The 6307-nt window shown below is 41.5% G+C and overlaps 1 long non-coding RNA gene across 1 annotated transcript in view; it reads right to left on the bottom strand.

The window, feature by feature from the left end:
* The window catches only part of LOC138980293 (uncharacterized), a 117490-nt gene that overhangs the window by 88655 nt on the left and 22528 nt on the right, over positions 1 to 6307 (bottom strand). The window lies entirely within an intron of this gene.

The following is a 6307-nucleotide window of genomic DNA, read 5'->3' as shown; positions in this document are numbered from 1 at the left end:
TACATTGTCAGTGTTAGAGGTGCAGGGTCGTTTTAATTTATATATTGTAACCGAGTGCCGTAACACTACGATCACCTCGGGAGGCGAAGTGCAATCAAACAGGATTGAAAATGTTAGGGCCAATTTCTTAGCCCTACAAAAACTGTTATGCAAACCCGAAGGTTTCCATGAACATACAGACAATCGCAAACCACCAGACCCCATCACAAACAGAATTCCACAATCCACCGGTGTTGACTTAAAGGCCAACAACTCGGGTGCAGAGTCTGCTGTGAAAGGAGCGGTAGCCTCCCCTGTCACAATATGAAGCTGTGTACATTGTTTGTTACATGCATGCATGTTTACTCCTTTTAAAGTTTGTACTGTATGTTAAACGATACAAATAATGAAATCCTGTGATTTCTATCAGTGAAACTCCAGTCAATGAATGATACAACAACAACAAAAGGTTACAACATTTTTAAAAAAGAAAAGAAAAAAAATCTGATATTTGTTGTCTTTTCAAATAATTTATGGTATTTAAAATCAATGTCAGAATCCGTTGGTTTCAACGTTACGCGAGGAGTATAAACCTCTCAATATTAGTTAGAACTGAACGAACGTAACAAATATTTAAAGGCATATGTACGCGCTCCCGTGTTTACAAAGTGTAGTTTGCCCATAATGGATGTCAAACGCACCATAAGACCATATAATGACGATATGTCACCATGCGCGGACCATAATACATGCATTACAGCTTGTTCTAGCCTCTGAAAAAGTGAGGATGTCAACAAAGCCGCGGTGTTAGCTCCCTTGCATCAACGTTACATGTGTTGCCAAATCTATAAATAGGACGATCCAGATCAAAATGAAAATTAACATATCTCAACATTGAAGGGGTCCTAGACCACAATATTTTGCAGGGAACTTAATTTAGCATGTCTCCAGCTGGTGGTAAAGCAATTAGTGTGTATAGTCATCGAGTACATATGCCTTTAATCAATCTGTGCATTAGTTCCTAATTATTTCTCTGTGGGCCAGGGTTATATTTGGATAAGCCATTTATTCATACAACAGACTTATATATGATTAACTGAAAGTACGTCGTTGAAAAATGTATTATTACTTGCGTATCAAGGTTTCCACTGGTACACAGCTTTATAGAACGGCACTGCATTAAAGTCAATATTTCCATATAGATATAGACCTACTACACTCTTTTTTTTCTCACTAACTTTTTTCCCAGCTCTCTTTCTACTTTAATTTTTATTTTGTTTTTCAGCTGCCCTTATCTATTTATTTATTCTGTCACTTTCCTCCATCGTGTATTTGCCTTCATATCTCTTTTTCTTTTTTTAATTTTAACGTTTTTCAGTTCACTAATTTTGTTGCCTTCTGTTTTTCAGCTGTCCTTGTCTATTCATTTATTCTTCAACTGTCCTCAATTGTATATTTACCTTCATATCGATCTCTGCCCTTTTTTTTTAACGTTAATCAGTTCCCTATTTTTTCCGTAATGTTTTACCTTTTTTCTTTTTCTGGTTTATTTCAGCTTAAAAACCTATGGTACAACCGTGAACATTTCAAACAAGATATTTGAATTCTATAGGTAAGACGTCTTTTTCGGACAACGCTGGTTCGTCGTAGCAGTCGTAGTCACTACCACATATGATTTGGGGTCATTTTTCTGACCTTGAAAAGAAAAACGTAAATATATCAAAATTAAGAACATAAAAAGTGTTATTAAAACGAAAATGTACCGGTTTTTTTAGAAGTGCAATCGAGAGTCCTTGCAAAACTTTCCGACGCCGGAACTAGTGAAGAACCCCTTTGTGCTTCCGTTGTCCTCGACGGTTTGGGTGTCAAGAAAGCTAAGGGAGACAAGGAGCAAATTACGCCCCTTTTTTCGCGGCTTGGTATGCCAGGGACACATACCGAGACACAGAGGGAATCTGCTGGACGCGGAGAACCAACAATACGCTATGGTGTGCCGATTGTGCCTGAAGTCATCATAATCATCCGTCCCTTGTCTGGGGAACGTGAGGGCAGAAGAGGCAGAAGAGGCAGAAACCTTTATGCATGCTGTTTTGTTCTGTTGAGGATGAAGGTCCTTGTTCATGTCAAGGCTTGTTATTCTCTCAGGTGCCAGGAGATTGGTTCCGTATAACTCTCACTTACTTTATTACACATGTCGTTTGCATTTAGAGCGCTTACTTCCCTTTGTTTATCAGGTGTTCTGTTGGCGGCCGTCGACAGAAGGTTACAAAAAAGCCATCTGCGTCCATTTTTGTCGTTGTCGGACCAGGGGCCAGTTTCATAAGCCAGAAACACAGTCGACCGACTGCAGTTGTCCGAGATAACCACAGTAATCCGACGTAATCGGGTTTCACGAACAAAATTTCGGTCGACTGACTGCGGGTCGTCTCACCGGAAGTCGGCCGAACACGGTGAAGCTCTCCCCCCAACACTGTGTTCGGCTTACTGCGGTAAACCGAAAATAAATGTAATTATCCGCACAGTCAATGGCAGAATGCTCACACTTGTTTGGATTGTGAGCCAAACCTTGTGATTGTTCTTCGAAATGTATCTATTATGACGCAGTAATCCAGGAGACAAGTCAGGGTTATGTCTTGAAGACGTCACATTATGTCGTAAGAGGGTTCGACGTCACGCGAAGGAATTACTGAAAGTTTCGGTCATTGTTATTTTGAGCGGGCCGAGACTTGTTTTTTCTTCGAAATCGGCCATTTCCACGTGCGAATGAGCAAACGGAAGTGGTAATGTTGCTAAATTTAGCCCTCGACTTGGCCATTCGGATTACTGTACAGTCGGTCGACTGCGGTTGTCCGCGGGTGACGGTGATTCGCTCATGAAACGCGCTTTTCGGTGACCCGGCGATCAACCACAGTCCATCGACTGGGCAGTCGATCGACTGTCAGTCGGTTCACTGCTATCTTATGAAACTGGCCCCAGCTCCCGCGTTGTCTCTTGCGTCTGCGTCCCACTTCTACGGTAATGCTTCGTGACATGGTCAAACCGTGCTAGCTTCCGTCGCATGACAGTTGCCAGGAGAGGTTTACGATGCTCTTGACCAAGATGGGCCAAGACTGGTGTGTTATGGGAACGTTTAATTTATGACGACAAAAATCGTTACAATCACTCGTACTTCGACCCAGCGATCTTTTAAGGTCCGACCACTAGCTAAACGGGGGTGTCAAAATCACACGTTTGTTATACATATGACAAGACATTTACATGAAAGTTAGTCAAAAAGTTCTCCAAAGTTCAAATTCTAAGCCGGTAGTGTTATTTTTGTCTGAACTAAACATAAATGTATTCGAGTGCCGAAACACACGAACCACCTTTGGAAGCAAAAGCCATTCAGACAGGATTGAGTATTTTAGAGCTAATTTCTTAGCCCTATAAAAACTGTTATGGTTACGCTAAAGAAACCAAGAACATACAGGGAGACAGCAGCCGCCAGACCCCATCACAAAACGAACTCTACAATCCACATGCAGGTATTTAGCCAGCGAGCTATAAATAGCTAGCGCTTTCAAAGGCCAACAAGTCTGCAGAGCCTGCTGTGAAGGGCAACGGTAGTCTCCCTGTCACATAACTGTTTGTAGAAAAAATAAATACATACAAACTAGCGTGCACGATCATGAACAGTTGTACCCCAGTTTCAACACTCAGCCACGGTTTCTCCGTCTGCAAAGTTTGGCAAAAAGCAATGATTTAAAAAAAAAAACAGGGATACGTGTGTTCTTGAGTTTTACCCCTTCACAACTTTAACGGCATTGCGTTATTTGGTATTTGGTACATGTTATATTAACTGCACTGTGTTAATACATTTGACAAAATATACACGCATTCTTCATTCATTCGTGACGATAGCTATAGACCCGAAAGGCCAACCATACAATCACCTGGGAGGCTACTCGGGGTGGGCGGATGCTGGTTACTTAGAGACGAAGGGCAGAAGGGGAGGGGGCGAGGGGGAGAAGATGGCGTAAAGGGGGAGGTCCTGCTGCTTAATGGGGACTGTCTATATCATGCCACGTGTGTCATCTTCCTTCAAATCACTATCCCCTCCTCCCTCCTCCCTCCCTCCCTCCTCCCCATTCCAGCCTTTCTCTCTTCCTCTCTTTTTTTTCTTCCGAGTTTGTACTTATGATGCCTTACTTCAATCAGGTATATTTTTCACACGGACTGACTGACCATGTAGTCAAAATGTTGTGAAGTATTTTTACATTTAGTCAAGTTTTGACTAAATGTTTTAACATAGAGGGGGGAATCGAGACGAGGGTCGTGGTGTATGTGTGTCTGTCTGTCTGTGTGTGTGTGTGTGTAGAGCGATTCAGACTAAACTACTGGGCCGATCTTTATGAAATTTGACATGAGAGTTCCTGGGTATGATATCCCCGGACAGTTTTTTTCATTTTTTCGATAAATACATCATATCCGGCTTTTTGTAAAAGTTGAGGCGGCACTGTCACACCCTCATTTTTCAATAAAATTGATTGAAATTTTGGCAAAGCAATCTTCGACAAAGGCCGGGGTTTGGTATTGCATTTCAACTGGGTGGCTTAAAAACTAATGAGTGAGTTTGGTCATTAAAAATCGGAAATGTGCAATTAAAATTATTTTTTTATTAAACGATCCAAAAACAATTTCATCTTATTCTTCGTCATTTTCTGATTCCAAAAACATATAGATATGTTATATTTGGATTAAAAACAAGCTCTGAAAATTAAAAATATAAAAATTATGATCAAAATTAAATTTTCGAAATCGTTTTAAAAACTATTTCATCTTATTCCTTGTCGGTTCCTGATTCCAAAAACATATAGATATGATATGTTTGGATTAAAAACACGCTCAGAAAGTTAAAACGAAGAGAGGTACAGTAAAGCGTGCTATGAAGCACAGCGCAATCGCTACCGCGCCAAACAGGCTCGTCACTTTCACTGCCTTTTGCACTTGCGGCGGACTACGTTCAGTTTCATTCTGTGAGTTCCACAGCTTGACTAAATGTAGTAATTTCGCCTTACGCGACTTGTTTATCTTTTTATCTGTACGTACAGTTATAATGTGTAAAGTTTGCTCTGATAGTTCTCTGATCATATTTTTTTTCTGGTCTGGTTGACCCTATCTAGGTCCAGGGCTGGATGTGAAAGGTGAAAACGCATGTTTTTTTTTTAATATTCTGGCTTTATCTATTACCCTCGATAACAAAGATCTTGTTTTGTCTTGTCTTGTCTTGTCTTGTCTTGTCTTGTCTTGTCTTTGTCTTGTCTTGTCTTGTCTTGTCTTGTCTTGTCTTGTCTTGTCTTGTCTTGTTCTGTCTTGTCTTGTTTCACTAAGCCAAACTCCGATCCTTTAATTTATTTTTTGACATTTTTACTGATGCTTCAGTTTCAATCAATCAATCAATGACGCTTATATCGCGCATATTCCGTGGGTACAGTTCTAGGCGCTCTGCAGTGATGCCGTGTGAGATGAAATTTTATACAGTTTCCTCTCCTGTATTTACTGTGTTTTGGCTTGTATTGTATGGGGAGATTTATATAGCGCTTAACGTTCTCTAAGCGCTTTACATATTAATTTCTGCCGTGTGAGATGGAATTTTTTACACAATATATCACGCATTCACATCGGCCAGCAAACCTCAAGCCTATTAGGGCGAGCATTCACCTTTCACGACCTTTATTCCAAGTCACACGGGTATTTGGTGGACATTTTTATCTATGCCTATACAATTTTGCCAGAAAAGACCCTTTTGTCAATCGTGGGATCTTTAACGTGCACACCCCAATGTAGTGTACACGAAGGGACCTCGGTTTTTCGTCTCATCCGAAAGACTAGCACTTGAACCCACCACCTAGGTTAGGAAAGGGGGGAGAAAATTGCTAACGCTCTGACCCAGGGTCGAACTCGCAACCTCGCCGCGCTTCCGAGGCAAGTGCGTTACCACTCGGCCACCCAGTCCACTTGGCAATTGGGAGAAATTCAGTTTCAATTCGCGTCTGTGTGAGAGAGAGAGAGAGAGAGAGAGAGAGAGAGAGAGAGAGAGAGAGAGAGAGACTGAGAGAGAGATAGAGAGATGAGAGACATACAGAGACAGAGAGAGATACTGAGAGAGAGAGACTGAGACAGAGAGAGAGAGAGAGAGAGAGAGAGAGAGAGAGAGAGAGATAGAGAGAGAGAGAGACTGAGAGAGAGAGAGGGGGAGAGACTGAGAGAGAGAGAGAGATAGAGAGAGAGAGAGAGAGAGAGAGAGAGAGAGAGAGAGAGAGAGAGAGAGAGAGAGAGAGAGAGAGAG

The sequence above is a fragment of the Littorina saxatilis genome, linkage group LG11, assembly GCF_037325665.1.
Source record: "Littorina saxatilis isolate snail1 linkage group LG11, US_GU_Lsax_2.0, whole genome shotgun sequence".
Taxonomy (NCBI): Eukaryota; Metazoa; Mollusca; class Gastropoda; order Littorinimorpha; family Littorinidae; genus Littorina; species Littorina saxatilis.
This window is presented reverse-complemented; position numbering and strand designations above follow the sequence as displayed.